The sequence below is a fragment of the Equus asinus genome, chromosome 21, assembly GCF_041296235.1.
Source record: "Equus asinus isolate D_3611 breed Donkey chromosome 21, EquAss-T2T_v2, whole genome shotgun sequence".
NCBI lineage: Eukaryota > Metazoa > Chordata > Mammalia > Perissodactyla > Equidae > Equus > Equus asinus.
In genome coordinates this window covers 70,199,025-70,218,479 of record NC_091810.1, presented here as the reverse complement: position 1 = coordinate 70,218,479, position 19,455 = coordinate 70,199,025, and the positions used below count along the sequence as shown (strand labels likewise).

General features: G+C 37.3%; 2 protein-coding genes across 11 annotated transcripts in view; one reads left to right on the top strand and one right to left on the bottom strand.

Moving 5' to 3' along the window:
• THRB (thyroid hormone receptor beta) overlaps positions 1 to 19,455 on the bottom strand; it is a 361,115-nt gene that overhangs the window by 313,221 nt on the left and 28,439 nt on the right. Inside the window, exon 1 of one of the 10 annotated variants that reach the window (XM_014829845.3) lies at positions 11,684 to 11,706. The exons of 8 other annotated variants lie outside the window; for them this stretch is intronic. The gene's annotated coding sequence lies outside the window, so the exon portion shown is untranslated. Of the gene's footprint in view, positions 1 to 11,683; positions 11,707 to 19,455 lie in introns of those variants that run through there. One more of the 10 variants, XM_070492842.1, reaches the window with a different exon arrangement.
• The window catches only part of LOC106823892 (collagen alpha-1(XII) chain-like), a 39,055-nt gene continuing 31,362 nt past the window's right edge, over positions 11,763 to 19,455 (top strand). The window contains exon 1 of the transcript XR_011496421.1: positions 11,763 to 19,455. This exon is cut by the window's right edge and continues 27,162 nt beyond it. The gene's annotated coding sequence lies outside the window, so the exon portion shown is untranslated.

Sequence of the window (19,455 nt, the reverse complement as noted above, 5' to 3'; positions counted from 1 at the left end):
AACTCCAAGGGAATATCACTGAATGAACCGAGACAATAAATGTAAAGCACAGTATAATCCACATATATGCTTGAATCACCTTTATAATTTATCACCTCACATTGCCTACGTGACAACTGTGAGAAAGCAAACAACACCGTGCCCTGCCGCCGATATGATTAGGTGTGCTGTTCACATGGCAGACAGAGAAAAACAAAAAGAGTTTGCACCACTAGACAGCCCTCTCCAAAGAGAAACATCCTGTCTAATTAATTCCCTCCACCAAAAAAAAAAACTTGAGCCCCATTCCTGTAAGTTGCTGGCTCCCTCAAGAAAACAGGTTTATCTCTGACTTTTGGAATATAGATGTCAGCAGATAATGTGACGACCCACACAGATGGGATACGCATGTGAGGAACTGCTGTTTTCCACTAATGAGGATTTTGAACAGATTATCTGTAACTTCATGGTCTGGTGTTTTCTTTTCTTTAAATACCTGCTGTATCTTTTTTTCAGAGTGTCTGGTTCTTCTAAAGTCTGGACACCCCTCTCACATAAGAACACTTTAAAGTTCAATTTATCCTCAAGTTTTCCATTCACTCTGTTCATATGCTGTAACCTTGAGAACAACCATAGTGTTAGTTCTCAAATATAATAATGACAATAGCTAAAAACGACTTACTATATGCCAGGCACTGCTCTCAGAGCTTCATATCTTCACACTCAGATGAGGAAACTATAGCATAGAAAGTCTAAGTACTTTCTAACCTGTTAAAGTTAAGTTAAGAATGTTAAGTAACTTGCTGGAGATGACACAGATTGTCACTGGTGGAGCTGGCATGTGAACCCAGGCAGACTGGTCCACAATAGTTCACAGCCTTGGAATGAAAATAGACACCAACTACTCTCTTAAGGATGGCCTTTGAGGCACTCAAGAAACGATCGCGGACTACCAATGACGACTTTTGAGGTTGCAGAGTCAAAAGTACATAAAAATTAAGCTTTAATCACTATGAGATTATGTTAAAGAAGTGAGAGAGACAAAAACAGTAGTCTAAATAAGTCCAAGAGATAGTTCTTAAAAATAAGTCAAATAAACCTCAGAATTATACAATAAACCAAGAAAAAGGGAGAGAGAAAAATCTTAGAAATTATAAGAGAATACTATGTTCAACTCCATGCTTACTATTTTAAAAATTCTAACAAAGGGACAATTTTTAGACATAACATAAATTACCAGAATTGACACAAACAGAAATAGACACACTGAATAGACCCAATGATTAGAGAAAACAAACAACAACAAATAGAAAAAAGAAATCTTAAAAAGTTGAAAAAGCATTATCTGGTTCAAAAAATAATCCAGGCATAGAAAATTCCACACAAAACTTCTTTTGAATTCTCAAGGGAAATATAATTCCCATAAGTCCAGAGCACAGAAAAAGATAAAAATTTTCCAATTATTACCTGAACTTACCATCATTTTGTTGTCAAAACTAACAACACAGTGTAAAAATTCAACTAAAACCAAATCAATATGAAAATTGATGCAATAATCTGAAACAAATATTGAATACGGCAATGAATTAAGAAAACATTTATCATGATCAAGTAGGCTTTACTCCAGAATAAAAAGATGATTAAACATTAGGAAATCTGTGGTTATGGTATACGATTTTAACAGATCAAAGGTAAAAATTACACAATATTTTTTTTAAATGTGATATTCTGTGTCAAGTCTGGTGAATCGCAAACAATTCTCATTGAATACTCACAATATCCTTACAAGATATTTATATTATTATCCTCATGTTACAGCACAAAAAACTGAAATTGGAAGACGACCAATAACTCTCTCAATTCAATTCTAAGAGGAAGAGGCGTAATTTAAGCCCAGGTATATTTGGCCATAAATTTTATACTCTGGCTTCCATGTTATGTTCTCCTCACAGATAATTTAGCAAATTACTCAAAAAGCATTTTATAACATTTCAAAACCCCTTTTTGATTAAAAAAATACTCTCAGCATATTAGGAATGCAATAAAATTTAACATGGTTAGAAAAACCCATCATAGCTGTTGAAATCAGAAACAAGATAAAAATAGAATACCATTAAGTATATTTAACATTGCTGTGGAAATTCCGGCTAATGTTATAAGGCATAATTCTGAAATAAGAGGTATGCTCTTTAGAAAAGTAATAGAATCATAATTTGGTGTAATATGATTGTTTACTAAGAAAACTCAGAAGAACTAGGTGATAAAATGTATATCAATAATAAATAGAATCAAAAACAAAATATAAAAATCAATAACTTCCATATAATAGTAAGCACTAATTAGAAAACAATAGGAAAAATCCCAAATATAATTAAATAAAAAGTATATAATGCCTAGGAATAACCTTAAAAAAGCATGCAGGACTTGTATAAAGAAACAATTTTTCTGTCACATCAAACAAGACTTGAAAAAACAGAGGCACACTGTGAAATGATTGAAAATTATAAAAATGCAAACTCTTCCAAAATAATTCATAGTTTTTACATAATTCCATGCAGAATACATCAGAATTTTTTCATTTGAAAATTAATTCCCACATTCACCTTGAAGAATGGTTAGATGATAATTGCTAAGGTACATTTAAAACAGAATAATGAAGGGGTTAGGGCTTGCCATATGAGAAATGGAAATGTGCTATACAAAACATAATATGGTTCTGTTACGATACTCAACAGATGGTTAAAGAAATAGAACAGAGAGCCTACATACAGAAATGTATATACCAATTTAATTCAAGATAGATTTAATCACAACTCAATGAAGACAAAAGGGATTATTCAATTAATGGTGTTGGAGTAACTATCTGAATAGTTAAAAACTATATGTCTACCTCACACATCCTATCAAACTAAATTACAGATGGATTACATATTAAATTAAAAATAATTTTAAAAATATATAACTTAAAAGAGTATAAAGGATTATGAAACATATAGGTGGTTATTTATTCGATATTGGGCCAAGCAAAGAATTTCCAAACACAGAAGCAGTAGACTCTGTCAGAAAGTAATAATCGATTTGACTGCAGTAATAAGCAGGAAAAAAATGCATATATCAGACAGCACAATATTAAAACTTAAAAGGCAAACACCAAACTAGGAAAATAATTTCTAGAGATATGACATCCAAAGTGTCTTTAATAGTTTATAAGCAAAATATTAACATCTCAATGGATAAACAGGCAAAGACATGGATCAAGAGGTTACAAAAGAATTACTATAAATGTCTAATAAGCATTTTAAAAATTGTTAAAAGATTAATGCTTAATGCTGCTGAGTGTGAGGGAGGAGAGACAGACACTCTCATATGCTGCCAGGAGGAGTGTAAATTAATACCTTTGGCCTGTCTAAGAAGAACTATAAAAACATTCATGCCCTTTGGTTGCATCTACTATCATGTAGAAGCAGCTAAGATGGCAAAAGATGAAATGCAAGGCTATTCAAGGCTGTATCATTTACGTTAGCAGGAGGCATGAACACTCAACTATAGTTGTATATCCCAAAGTGCATTACACAGTCACTAAATAATCACGTTTTGAAGAATATTTAATGCCATGAGAAAATTCTCCCAGTCGAATGAGCATAAATAAGATATAAAACTATATCTAGACCATTGTCTTGATTCTGTGATATATCAACATACACAGGGAAAAAAATTGGAAGAAAATATACCAAAATGTTACAGTGGCTATCTCTGAGTATTAGCCTAGATAATTTTTATTTTCTACAATAAACATCAGAATAAAGTTTATTTTATAAAGAATAAAAACAAAACAATGATTGACCAGAAAAACAAGAAGCCAGACACAATGAACACGACCTTCTTAGGAAATGAAGACGTCTGTCTTTTGTGTCCTCTTACTTGACTGCACTATCTCAGAGGGCAATGGTGGAGTGGGTTTCTCATCAGCCATCTCGGCTTCTAAAAGGAATCATCCCAGAAGCCATCTCTCCATCAGATTTGGCTAATTCCTTCTCTGCTCCTTCCACTCTGGCCTCTTCCCCCTCAGCTCTGCCAACCTCCACTTTCCTCCCACTCAAAGTCTGGCCCCAACAAAACAATCCCAACACAGGAAGCAGTTCTGGAGGGAGGTCAGCATGCTGAGTGATTATTGAGGGGGTGATGTGTGTTTCTGCAGAGATGTATTCTGTCACTGCGAAATGATCATTTCAGAACACTATCCACATTGGAAAGATCTTTCTCAACAAAAACCCTATACTCTTCAAATTTCCTGCAAGGCCCACTATAATGACGATTTCAGAAGTCCACTTCTCCTTCACCAGCATAATTCAGAGAGCTTTACCAAAACCATTTAATTCAATCACTCAATGATTTTCAGAAAATCTTTATTGGGTGCCCTTTACGGTCTGGGAAATACAATGTGGTGTGGAAGGCTAAATAATGGTCCCCAGAGATGTCCACATCCTAATTCTGGAACCTGTGAATATGTTACATTACATGGCAAAGGAGACTTTAGAGATGTGATGAAGGTAAGGATCTTGAGATGGAGAGGCTTGTTCTGCATCATCTGGATGGGCCCAACATAGTAACAGGGGTTCTTATAAGGGAAAGAGGCAGGAGAGTCAAGAGAAGGATATATGAGGACAGAAGCAGAGGTCAGAGTGATGCAGGGCCATGAGCCAAGGAATTTGGGCAGCCCTAAGAGCTGGAAAAGGCAAGAAAACAGAGTCTCCTACAGTCTCCAAAAGGTACAAAACCTGGCTGACCTATTGTGAAGTTTTGGTTTCCAGAACCACAAGATAATAAATTTGTGTTGTTTTAAGCTACTAAATTGGTGGTAATTTGTTACAGCAGCAATAGCAAACAAATACAGTGGGATTCAATAAAATAGAGCCCCCCTCCATGTAGCCTCACTGAACATTTATCACCACCAAAGTGTTTCTTGTTTTTGCAGTATTTCCCAAAGTGTGTTACAGTGAATGCAAGTCCTACAAGCTATTCCATAACTGTAAAGAGTTCCCTAGTCAGACAAATACATTGTACCACCCTCTTGGAAATTCACAATGTACTTTAGCATATTAGAGACTGAATAGTCTTTTTCACTTTAACCCAGAATATTCCAAACTTATTTGACCATAGAAGCTTTTCAACATCTATTTATATCAACATCATTAACAGTAACAAATATTTATTACTTTGCGTACCTACTATGTGCCGGGTCCTAGGCTGGGCCCTAGGGAAACAGGGGTCAACCTATTCTTCAGCTACTTCCTGTAGTTTAAACAAACTGATAAACTCTATCAATTTCTATGACACTTGAAACATACTGTATTTTTAGTTAGGTGGTTTCTTTATCTTACTCAATAAGAAATTAAGTTCCCAGAGGGTAGATATATTTCTTTACATAACGAATGTTCTGTAGCATCTTCCCTCAAGGAATTAATATTCCAATTGATGAGACATGCACATATTCATAAGACAAAAGATATGTTGGGAAGGAAGGTAGATGGGGGGTGTTTGTTATCTAATTTGACGAATAGATAAACAAGAGATTAAACTGATTGTCCTAGACTTTTAACAAAGAGCCCCTTGATTAGATCATCCAAAAGAACTTCCTGAATAGCATGAACTTTTACAGCCCTGAAGGAGCAGTCACACTTCGGGTGACCCAGAGTACACAGCTAGAGTCTCCTCCTGCATTGCCATGGCCTCTTCCTCCCCTTTGCCATTTTCCTGTCCTTCTGATCTTAATCAAAGTCTAGGGTCTTGATGGCAGTATTTCTTTGATTTATAAAATAGTGTAGTGGTACATACAGTTGGATCTTTTGGGTTAGCACTGCATCAAGTAATAATATTATAAAGAATTAATTAAACCCCTATTTTCCTAAAGGGAATAAGTAACAGTTCAACATATACTACATGCTAGCCCAGCTGCAAATGGCTGATACTGTTGTTCTCCTTGCAAAGTATTTTTTGCAACTTTTCCATCCCCCATGATCATAAGGAACACAATTATGCAAATATTGCCTCTGTTTTTATTTAAAAAAATCAAGTAATTTTTTAAAAAGGTAGATTAAAACTTATTAGCAACACACAATTTAATTATAAAATTAGCAAGCATATCATCCACTTTCCAATTACTTTTTGACCAACTCAATGGAATTTCAAAGAACTACGCATTTATTTTTAAATTCAATTAGGAAAAAACCTGAAGCATTTAATGAATGTTATAAATTATAATACATTACCATCAGAAAAACTCGTCAGCTCTTTTTATATGTTATTGAGTATTCTATACAATCCACCATTCTGTAACAATTAACTAAGTTTAGCCATAAGCTAGGAAGAGAGCTTTCTCACACTATGCCCTTCTTTGCAGTAATGGGGAAGGTTCGATCCCAAAGGGAATATGTTTTGTTGTATCTTATTATGTTAATATATTAATTCTAAGTTCAATTACCAGCTGTTAGTGGTCAGTTATATAACTATCCTGACAGAGGGATATCTTTACTTCTACTTATCCTCTGTATAATCAGTGACACTAGGACCTTCTTTTTCGGATGAACAATAGTAGTCACCCTTAAGGTAAATTTAGAGTACTATACACCAAAACTCTAAGGGCTGAGTCTTGGAAGGGAAGGGAGGGGTAGAGATTGGATGATAAATCACCAATGAAAGCCAAGAGAACTCAAAAGAGTCTGATCATTTCTGTGCTTAGAATTTGTCACTGATCAATGCTCTTCAAATGCGACGAGATGTGGGAAGAAGGACTCATATTTCAGTGGCCAACTACATGTTATCACAGGATTTTGAACTACAAAGAAAAGTAGTGGCTTCTTGCTGCCCAAGAAGATTGCTACGGGTTTCAGTGAAAGAGAGTATTTATCATCAAGACTACTTCATTCAGTAAACATTTATTAAGTACCTACGAGGTCCCAGTCACGGAGGCACAGGGGAAATGACACCCGCCTGATTGTTGGGTGAAGTTTCACTGAAGAGTGGTAGTATCAATTTGAAGTGCATCATGCTAGTAAATCATTCAGACAAACCTGAACAGTACAGAAATAGGTCAAAGGCAAGAAGGATTAGTCTGGTCTCTTTCAGTGACAAGAAACAGAACCCCGATTTTAAAAAGCAAATCAGAAAAGGAGCTTGAATGGAAGGATAATGAGGCATCCTCAGACTCTGAGGAAGAACTGCAGAAGGCAGGGAGCTCAGCACTGCCAAGATGCCCACAGGGTCTCCATCTTTTGTCTCTGCTTGTCCCTGTCTCCTTCAACTTTCCAGCAGCAGATCTGTTTTCCATAATTATGGCCAATAGTTGCATAGCACCCACCAGCTCTAGTGAAGTCACTAGAGAATGCCTGCCACCCAACCAGCAGTGGAACAGCAGAACGTTGATGTAGAAAGACACGTTAACTGTGCTTTTCTCACTGTGTTTCCCAAGGTGCTTTTGAGTTCAATCAAACAGAGTTCACATTCTTTTGAAGCTATGTTGATTTCTGTTGGGCAGCTTTTCTTTCTTAGAGTATTAGAGGCATGATAACACACCATGATTAAAACCATGTAAATAAAAATATGTATAAGCAAAAAAGACTGGAGGGAAAAACATTAAAATTTTAAGTTACATTTGAGAGATGGAGTTATAAATGATTTTTGTAGTGTCTGTTCTCCAAATGTTTTGTAATATGATTATTTTAATAAGAAAAAACTTAATTTATATATTTTAAAATTATTTTTAATTTTTGCAAATGCCTAAAATGTGTCTAATTCTGAGAAGTGACTAATGTAATGTGTATTTTGGTGATCAAAATGGCCTTTTTTTTTTTTTTTACAAAATCTTTTCTCTCTTTCTTTTTTTTTTTTTGAGGAAGATTAGCCCTGCACTAACATCTGCCACCAATCCTCCTCTTTTTGCTGAGGAAGACTGTCCCTGAGCTAACATCTGTGCCCATCTTCCTCTACTTTATATGTGGGATGCCTGCCACAGCATGGCCTGACAAGCGGTGCACAGGTCCACACCTGGGATCCGATCCTGCGAACCCTGGGCTGCTGAAGCAGAACGTGCAAACTCAACCTCCTTTTCTCACTTGATATAAGAAAATATAAAAGATGTATCTTTTCCTATATATCATAAAATAGGAAATTATTACTAATTGTGAATGCTTTAGGATGTTGAGAATTTAAGGAAAATCAAGTTAATACTACCACAATCTAATTTCAGTGATTATCAACAAAGACAGGGGTATAACTTAATAACTACAAAAAGAAAAAGACTTGCATATATGAAATAATCAGCAAAACGACATATAAACACAAGACAGGGGTCAAAACGCCATTGCAAAATTCTTGAAAAAGTGTCCATTAGTTGAATATTATTCAGTCTTAAAAAAGAAGGAAATTCTGACATATGCTACAACTTGGATGAACCTTGAGGGCATTATGCTAAATGAAACAAGCCTGTCACAGAAAGACAAATACTATATGATTCCACTTACATGAGGCACTTAGAGTAGTTAAATTCACAGAGACTGAAGTAGAATGTTGGTCGCCAGGGGCTGGAGGGGAGGGGAGTCGGGGAGCTATTGTTTAATGGGTATAAAGTCTCAGTTTTGCAAGGTGGAGAGTTCTGGAGATGGATGGTGGTGATGGTTGCACAAAATAAATGTACTTAATTTCACTGAACTGTACACTTAAAAATGGTTAAGATAGGGAAAAAAAAAGGTCTCCATTAGAAAAACTGTTATTGCTTAACTCTGAGAAAGGCAGTACTGCCAAATGAGATTAAATTATGAAATTTACAACGTTGCTAATATTAATGATCACCTTACATTACTATATAAACAATTTTACAGAGACGATTGCTATCAGTTAGGAAAGCTAAAATACACAGATAAGCAGGCCTTTCCTTGACTCATTCCGTCAGATAAAGAAGCAGACTTACTATATGGGTCTTTATTAAAACAGACTTGTTTACCTGCCATCTTGCCAGGGCCACAACCTATAAGTCCATTTCCTGAACTGAGATGTACCCCATTAAGCACCTGTCACAAGATTATAAAACATAAAAAATTACAGTCTTAGTCTTTGAAAGTTTACGACAAATTCAGGTTGTTTGACCAAATGCATACTCAAATTGTCAAGAGTTAGCAAGTTCTGGGTACAAAATTTAATATTTGAATATAGGAAGGTCCTTTCAGAGAAGAAAATACCCGCGGCTGGCTTTGGAGGGGAAGGAGAATGCAAGCTAGTGGATGACAGTGAAGGATGATGTGCCACTAGTTAAAAATAAATGACAGAGGAGCCCACACAAAGACAAGCCAGGGAAGTATGAATTTAGAGAATGGCGAACAAACCAGCCAAAATAAGGTCAAGGACAAAGGTAAGACAGAAGGAAGTGAAAGTAGGAGTGGCTTGAGTTGGAAGGCAAAGTCAGAATTCTGAATTTGATGGGAGGGAGTGATGGATAGGAAGGCCCGTGGCTAGTTAAAGGAGTAACAAAACAGGGCTTGCAAAGCCGGTCAATGAAAAGTAAAGGACCAAAGGGAACAGAAAGTTCTTAAGAAACAATGATTTCAAATTCTTGAATGCAAGCTACTTACAGACATGTTCAACAGAAGCATGATGAACACTGTAATTCAGTATAATGAATTTTCTTTACTTTAAACCTGCTCCCAACTGTTTTCATGGGTTCACATACGCATGACCTATTTCTGAAATCGGGGCAGGCCACTTTCACATTAAAATTCAGTCTGCCACACCACTGCCACATTAACCATTCCCAGGAACGTGCAATGGCTGATCGACAGAAATGGGCTTTTTGACAGGAAATTCCCAGGATCAAGTAACCCTCATTGGAGAACACCACCGGAAAAAAGATAGCAGTACTATATTTTAGCTCTGCAGGGGAAGTAGCTAAATTGTTCCCCCTGCTTATTAATAGACCGACATTTAGTCCAACAGCTTTGATTTGCATTGGAACTTGTTACTTTCTCTCCGGAAAACTGAAAGTCAGGTTAATGGTTTTCTGATAATGCTTGTCTACAAATTCTGTGACTATTCGCATTTTGTTTAGAGAGGTAAGTGAAGATTTTTCAAAATAGGGTATACAGCTTAAAGAATATTAGCCTTATCTTTTAGCTAAATAGTATATATATATATATATATGTGTGTGTGTGTGTGTGTGTGTGTGTGTGTGTGTGTGTATGTATATATATATGCTGGTTTTCGTAATTACAGTAATAATGAGGAAAAAGAGAAGATTAAGCTTGGATGAATAGTAGGAGGTTAAAAAAGATTAAGATACTGACTAGGCTTTTAGGTTCTTAGTGAGACTAAATGCTTTGATTTAAAGCTAATAATTATAAAGGCAGAAATAAGATAATCTGAGTGCTCAAGTAGACGTTATAAGAATGAATGAGCAAAGAAAGGAAGGAAGGAGGGGGGAGGAGGGATGGGGAAAAAAGAAGGAGAATTAGCTAGCTAGGCAGTTAGTTAGGAAGGAAAGAGGGAGGGAGGGATGGACGGAAGGAAGGAAACTAGATCCTTTGAACAAAGTATCACAACTTTAATATTCTTACTTAGACAATTGAAAATCTTGTTTAATTCTTTAAGAAAGAAAACTTTCATGGGTATATTGTACAACTGTAGCTCAGGGACCATGTGATATTTTCTCATAGTCTGAAAAGTCTTTGTATTAATTCTTGAGAAATAAAGACTGAATACTCAAAAAGCAATTTCTACGAAGGGGCAGGTGACTGGACAGTGAGATCTCCAGCAGACTCCATATTTACACCTTGGCAGCCCTCACAAAAGCGGCTTTGTTCCAACATTTACTTACTTCTGAACTTTTAGTTATAAGTTTCAAAGTCTGAAAGATCCTTTATTACTAAAAGTGTCATTTTCTTCTCCTTCATGCATTTGTGTACCTATTCTACAATTTTTCTGAGGCATTCTTTACTTTTCCTCTTCAAAGTGTACCACCTGGTTTATCTCTGACGTCTTTCAGTCTCAATTCATGACAACCCTTGAACTTATTTTTCCTAAAAACTCAAAGATGGGTTTCTGAGTTATGTAATAATGAACTTCATCCTTCTGTACAAATTAAACCAGGCGTTATAAAGTAGTAGGTAAATGAAAAACTGGGTTTAAAAAAAGAACAACCGACCAATCTATAGCAGGCTCAGCGTTTTTTGAGAGAGAGATTAAGGTGCGTGCAGTCAAGTGGTATGAAGGTCACCAAACAACATGTTGCAATCTTAAAGTGCCATTGACCTGCAGACGGTGTTCTGCAGCAGCCTCAGAGTACATCATGTGACTCTTTCTCTTACTCACTATTGTTCACCCAAAATCATTCATAAATATACATTACGATGATATATTTGCAGTAAAACATTTTAAGTATTAGAAGAATTTTCCTTCAGATTGAAATAAAAGTATCTAATATATTAAAAAAAATTTGGCCCCCCATACCCAGATTTTGTTAGAGGAAAAGTGACCTGAAAGCTCAAAATTCCACAATTGGTTTCTTCGTGATAAATATGAGCTTTGACAAACCTGTCCTTTAATTACTCATTATCCGCCTGCTGACAACGTTTAAATTACGAAACTGCTTAGTCTGAAATTTTCTGATTTTCATAGGAAAGGGCGGAAAGCCACAAGCCACCACATGTACCACAGGTACCTTTAGATTTCTAAGTCAAATTCAGAAGGAAGCATTCCTTGCCGGGGGACCTCCATTCATCTTCTGCCTGCTCCTGACCTGCTGTTTTCCTGTTGGCAATGACAGCTCCTTCCAAATCCAGTCCCTCCCCGCTCTGAGCGGCAATGCTCATCTTCTCAGTCCATATTGCAAGCACAAAACGCCCTGAGAGTCATTTAGGGAGGGAATCAGACCAGCAGCCGATAAGCACAAAGCTGACCTTTAAACCCCAGCCTTTAATAGAGCATCGGGTTATTTCACTTGGTGTTTGCTCAACAGTTCCAGGGTCACGAGGGGCTGCATTGACTGAGGTGGGGCGAACCCAGGAAACTAGCTCCAATTCCCACATTGTAACTGATAGAAAGAGGCCAGGGGCTGGGCCAGTAGATGCCTCAAACCCCAATCTTAAGTGTACCCAGTATCACAAGACACGTTAGAACACGTTCTTTAGCATCTAGAGGTCACTGGCGTACACAAGTCTGCTGACTGGCTCTTAGCTATGAACTTTCGAAGAAATGAGAAACAGTGCTGGGGGCCCAGGGGTGGAAGATTTTTTTTCTTTCGTTTCACCTCGTCACAGTGCCACACTGAGCACCAGAGCTTGAGGCAAAAGAAGAAATCAGTACAACTTATCCTGTCTTTATCAAAAATATAGTATTTTATTCATCTTGGATGTTTTTGCAGTGATTTTAATTTTTCAAAATATTGCATCAAAATAATATTTATTGTTACTTAGTTTTTTGGTGCCGAATGCAAGTGCCTCAGTCACCTGACCCTAGTCCTGGCCCTGCTCTGTCACCTCACTGTTCCTATCTTACATCTTAATCTAAAAGTGGAAGCAAATCTAGTTAGAGTGGTGGAGATGCTTACAGTTGAGGCAAGAAGTGGAGCAGAGCCCAAAGCATACGAGAAAAGCATTACCGAGCCTCCACCATGCACCAGGTACTATGCTAGGCATTTCAAGTACCTTCTTTCAGGTCCTCACCTATGAGGAAGATATAGCTGAGGAGGCTGAGGCTTTGAGAAACATGTTTCTTTCCACTTTCCTCCATCCCAGGAACTGGCCCGACAAACTATATGGCACTCAAGACAGAAACCTAGGAGTTGTCCATGATTCCTCCTCTCCCACCCATTGAATCTATCACCAACACTTCGTTCATGGTCACCCAATTGGTAAATGGGAGAGCAAAATCCAAAGGATTGTCTGTTTGATGACAATTTCCACACTCTTTGCCACATCTGCCACCTCTCCAAGGAAAGTCAGAGTCACTGAATTGTTTTGATATCCCACTGGCCAATCTAGGACAAGGGTGAATTATTTCCAAGTGCTGACTGTTTTGCAAATTTATCCAGGAAATTTTAGTTTGATCTTGAACGCAATCTCTATCTCTGGCCCAGGACACTACTCTGAGCACCAGATTCCAGCTGCCTCACATCTCCATTTGGATATCTCACGCACATCTCAAACTAACCTGTCCAAAACAAGATCCAAACCATCACCAAAACCTGTTTATTTAAGTCGTAAAAATAATTCCAACACCACTTATTAAAGCATTCACTATGTGCCAGGTGCTCTTATGATGCATATAGAGCATTATTAACTCATTCGATTTTCATAACAACTCTATCAGATGATTTCTATTATTAATTCCATTTTACTAGTAAGGAAATGGTGGCATTGAGAAGCTAATTTGCCTGTGATCATACAGCTAGTAAGAGGGGGAATTAGTATTCTAGCCTAGTCAGTTCGGCTTTAGAGCATACACTCTTAGTCATTATACCACATCTCCAAAACAATCCCAAATCTATTCACCTTATTGGTATTCCACTGTGTACCTTAGTCCACACTACCATCACTGCTCACTCAAGCAAGTGCAAAAGCCTCCTGAATGGTCATCTTGGTTCTAATTCTACCTCACTTCCATGCATCAATCTTTCTGAAGTAGCCAACATGACCTTTTTAAAGTTTATATCAGATCCTGTCATTTCCTCTGTTAAAATCCTCAGAACCATTCAACTACTTCCTGAATAAAATTCAAACTCCTTAACGTGGCCTACAATCTCCCATGTGAACTGGCTGCTCTCTTCTTCCTAGATGTCATCTCCTATCCTTCCCCACCTCACTTACCACTCTTCTATCCCACTGGCCTTCTTGCCCTTCCTTGTACCAAGCAAACTCTTTCTTTCCTCATGGGCTGTGCACACATTGTCCCCTCTGCCTGCAACGCTCTCCTTCCCCTTTGACTGGCACCATCTAATCCTCCGTATGTCTCAGGGTACTTCCCTGACCCCTCAGCCTAAAATAGATCTCCCTATTATTCTTTCATAGTACTGCCTTCTTTTCCTTTATAGCAAATAAAAACTTGTAACTCTAAATTTCTTTGTATTTTTACTTGTTCATTGTGTTTAAGCTCCATGAGACACAATCAAGGTCTGTTTCACCCACCACCTTACTCCCAGCCCCTATCCCAGAGCCTGGAACATAGACATACAGTTATTTGTTGAATGAGTGAATTAACCCTGAGATAGCTCTTTTAAAGACTTCTACAAATTAACTGAAGAGGGCACTTAAAAATAACTAAGATCATTGCTTTGAGTAAGAGAGAGTCACAAAAAGAAAAAAATATATACATGTACATAGGTATTATACTTCTTGATTTCCGACATGTGAACAAAAATTATTAAACCAAATATTCAATATTTGGAAAACACATAGAAGGAAACAACTAAAAATCACTAAAGAATGATTTTTTTTAAAGAGCTTACAGTATATCGTTTTTTTTAAGTTCTTGTGTTGTCTTCATGACTATCAATCCCAATAAGATGTGAATTAACTCTCAACTGTTCTTATGTAATCCCAATACATAGTGGTGTTCCATAAATATCTATTAATGATAAACATGAATTATTTCAATCACATATCTTTTGACTACTTATCTCTCTTTATAACTTAGATAGAGATTGATTTTCTCACTGGTGCCAAATCTCTCATCAAGAAACAGCCGAACCATCCATTGCACATGATTTTATATGGTCCTGCTGTGTCACAGATGTTTTAGGAATAAAGACAGATTCTTCATGTCCCTGTATAATAGGTAATTATATGGATCGAGATCAAGGTACCTATTCCTCATGATTCCAATACTTATAAAGAAGAAAATGAATGCATTCAAGAATGGATTTATATTTCATTGGGATATATGGGAGAAAGTTTTGCAAATCATATATCTGATAAGGCATTTGTATCTAGACTATACAAAGAATTCAATAATAAAAAGACAATACAATTTAAAAATAGGCAAAGGATCTTAGAGGACATTTCTCCAAAAAAGATATAAAAAGAGTCAATAAACAAACACATGAAAAGATGCTTGACGTCATTGGCCATAAGGGAAATGCAAATCAAAACCACAACAAGATACCACTTCACATCCACTAGGATAATACTAATCAACAAATGGAAAATATTAATTTTTTGTCAAGATGTGAAGAAATTGGAACCCTTATCCTCTGCTGATGAGAATGTAAAATGGCATAGCACTTTGGAAAACAGTCTGGCAGTTCCTTGAAAGGTTAAAAATAAAGTTACCATATGATCCAGCAACACATAATCCTAGGTGTACATATACCTAAGAGAAATAAAAACATATGTCCACAAAAAAACTTGCACACAAATGTTCACAGCAGCATTATGTATAGTAGTCAAAAGGTAGAACAACCCAACTGTTCACCAACTGATGAATGGAAAATAAAAAAATATGGTATATCCATATAAGGGCATATTACTCAGCAATAAAAAGGAATGAAGTACTGACACATGCTACAATATGGATAAACCTTGAAAACGTTAAGTGAAAAACAGCGAGTCACAAAAGCCTATATATTGCATGATTCCACATAAATGAAATGTTCAGAACAGGCAAATTCATAGAGCAGAAAGTAGATCAGCGGTTGCCTAGTCCTGGGGGGAAAATGAGGATCGAGTGCTAATGAGTACCTGGTTTCTTTTGGGGGGGTGATACAAGAGATCTAAAATTAGATAGTACTGATGGTCACACAACTCTGTGAATATACTAAAAATCAATGAACTGTACACATTTTAAATGAGTGAATTGCATAGTATGTGAATTGTATCTCAAGAAAGCTGTTATAAAAAAAATAATGGAATATAGTTTTTACCACACTTCAAAATTGGACCTATGCTTGGCCTTTACAAGGTAGTTATGGCTTAACCAAAGAGTATCTATAATTCGCTTTCAAGCACAGAAGATGAATTTATGATCTCCTGCTCTTCTCACAATTCCTTGTCTCTTATCTCTGTCATTGTTTAGAGGTAGACTTGAAATCCTAGGGCCAGATTTATAGAATTCTAGAGTGGGACAAGATGAGACAAGACATTATGACAAGAGATTATGATTTTGGAGTACGAAAACTAAGACCCAGAGAGAATAAACATGTTTTCTAAGACCATAAAGGTAAGGAGAGTGAGAATCAGAGCTTTCCAGACCAAAGCTTTATTTTTATTTTTTAAAGGAATATTAGCCCTGAGGTGACATCTGCCAATCCTCCTTGTTTTTACTAAGATTGGCCCTGAGCTAACATCTGTGCCCATCTTCCTCTATTTTATATGTGGAATGCCTGTCACAGCATGGCTTGATAAGCGGTGCTCATCAAGTAGGTCCTCATAAGTAGATCCTCACCCAGGATCCAAACTGGCAAACCCTGGGCTGCCAAAGTGGAATGTGCAAACTTAACTGCTGTGCCACTGGGCTGGCCCCCGAAAGCTTTAATTTTTATTTATTTATTTATTTATTTATTTATTTATTTGGTGAGGAAGATTGGCCCCAAGCTAACACCTGTCACCAATCTTCTTCTTTTTGCTTGAGGAAGATTGTTGCTGAGCTAACATCTGTGCCAATCTTCCTCTATCGTGTATGTGGGACACTGCCATAGCATGGCTTGATGAGCAGACTAGGTCCGTGCCTGGGATACGAACCTGTGAACCCCAGGCCACTGAAGCAGAGTGCATGAATTTAACCACTCTCCCACCAGGCTGACCCTCCAAAGCTTTATTTTTAATTATTCAACAGCTCCATACAAAATGCAGAATAGTGAATGGCATTTGCCAAAATGGCCCCAGCCTAAAGTTCTACACAACTAAGTCTCATGTGTGGAAAAGGAATTCCATTCAAAGTATGAAAAGAGCAAGGATGAGTCCACCCAGCGAGATGGCTTCTGGAAACCATTCCTCCAATAAACATTGACTGAGTGCTTGGCTGTGTGTGAGGCACTGTGGGAATAAAGACTTAAGGTGTTTTTAAAGACAGCAGAGACTGGGAGGTTTAGATTTACGTCTCTTAACATCAGGAGTTGGGTTTTCATCAGTGTTGAACACTGGGAGCGGTCACCTCCACTACTCAGTTCCTGAGTAGAGAGGAAAGGCATCGCAAATGGGATGTTCAGTTTGATTTTGAATCCTCCCTTCAACTTTTCCAGCAACACCTTTCTTTTCTTACCTTCCCTTCCTTATCAAACGCTTGCTTTTGAGACCCTGAGAGATCTCACCCAATTTGAGGGCTTTGATTATCCCACGTGTCTTCCTGTCTGTGTCGGTGAGAAACGTGAATTCAAAAAGTGATTTTGGTCCTCAGTGCTGCTGAGAGTTGAGGATGCAGCATAAATTCAGTTAAATCATTACTTATGATTCAATTTAAAATACTGATATCAACACAGTACTTTAAAAAATACTGAGGCTAGTCAATCTGTTCAGATAAGCATTTTGACCCCGAAAGTTAATTTTTTACTTCTATATTCCTTTTTACCTCTTCTTCCCAGTTTTCTTCTATTTCAGTAAGTCTAAACCGCCTAAGAGAATTCTGGCTTCCTTCCAAGCGGATATTTTATTAACAGAGGAGAGAGAACTGTATTATAGGATTCAAGGAAATACAGGATTGCTTTTTACTACTCCATTTCACCTGGCTTATGCAGAGAAACGGTTGTGCCAGGCCCAGTGCTCGTTTAAGCGGGATGGAGAACATGGGGACACTGTTTTGACATTACTATTATTGCTTTACTCTTTGAAATATCTTTTTACAGCATTTTATCAGCCACTGCACTGAACTTTTCTGCAAACTATTATCTTCTCAGATAAGTCAGTAAGAAAGAAAGCATACCGTCTTTTTAGATTCTCAGAGCAATGATTTAAAAATAAGTTGAAAGTGTTTTTGAAGCTTAGAGGAATGCGTTCATTCAATCTGTTTTGGTTGTCACTGGATAGAAACTATCTTAAAAGGAAACCAGGTTCCTCTCCATTTTATGGGCCTGTGAAATAGTTATGTACGTAATAGTGGTAAATGTGTTTACTTGTCTTCTGCTCATCCAGTAACCAGTTCGTATGCTATCCAGGTGTATTAATAATTTTCTTGCAGAGATTTTACTTATTTGGCACCTATCCTAGATAGAGAGTAAAGGGGTAAAGATGGTGAATTGTGAATTCATCTAATTTCTGATTTGTTTGTCATTCTAGAAATAGTTTTGGGGAAAAGAGGATAGAACTAGTGCAAATTGTGGAGTTTGGGTTTTTTGGTATCACAAATTGGCAAATCTCACCTAATTGTGTTACCGGTTAGGCTTTATTGGACTACACGCTGTTTGGAAGAGAGGAAAGGAGGGAGGGAAAGAAATATCAATAGGTAGGAGCCTAGGATACTTTTCAGCCCTATGCTTTGCTAAGCGAGCAGGTCAGGTTTCCCAGTGTGGACACTCACCTTTAGAGAAAGGCTAGCACGTTTGGAAGCTACGTGAACTCTTCCGGGTCATAATGGCGGCGATTATTCAGTCATTGCTTTAGTGTTTTAAAGCAGAACTTCTCAGACATTGATGAATCACCTGGCATCTTGTTAAACGCAGATTCTGGTCCAGCAGTTCTAGGGTGGGGCCCGAGACTCAGCATTTCTAACCTGCTCTCAGGGGCTGTCTATGGGGCTAGTCTAAGGCCCATATCCGAATAGAGAGGTTCTGAAGAAATACATCAAGGCAAACACACACACACGCACATATGAGGCTAAATGACAGTGGCCATTGTGGGCTGATCATACCTGCCAGAGAAATTATTTCAGCATCATTTTTCATCCCTAAAAGATGAAGCAGCTGAATTTGGTTGACTGCTTTCAAGTTCTCTTCAGGCACGCTTAGCCGCTTAGCAGGCTCACGACCCCGTAACTTTTACAGAAGATTGAAATTATGGTCTGTAGTTTATACTCAATTGCCTTTGTATTAAAAAAAAAAAAAAAAAAGGAGCTTTCTTCTCCCCAGTTGCAATATCATTGCCTCTCAGTGAGTTAAACATTTTCAACTCTTTCGGGTCACTCAGTAGGGTACTAGTTAATGCACTGGTTGCTCACAATTTAGCTATTAGCTTCAACTTCCTCCATCAAATCTTTTATAAATGGTAAAACTGAGTGAGTCCAGCGTCCCCTCCTTCCCCCACAGGGCAGTACACATTGTATCAGTAGCTTGAAAGAATGAGTGTTCCTCCGTGAACACCCAACTTACTACCAAGGAGTGATTTAAGCCCTGGAGAATTAGAGCCATATTCTTCCAAGAGAAAGACAAACTCAAACCAATAGTAACATAACAGGAAAGATGATATTTAGACCGAGCCTCAGATATCAACCTAGGATGGCCTTTAATCCTCAAATAAGTTACATATGATAAATATTCTAAAAGAAAAAAAATCAAGGTACCTGGTTTTA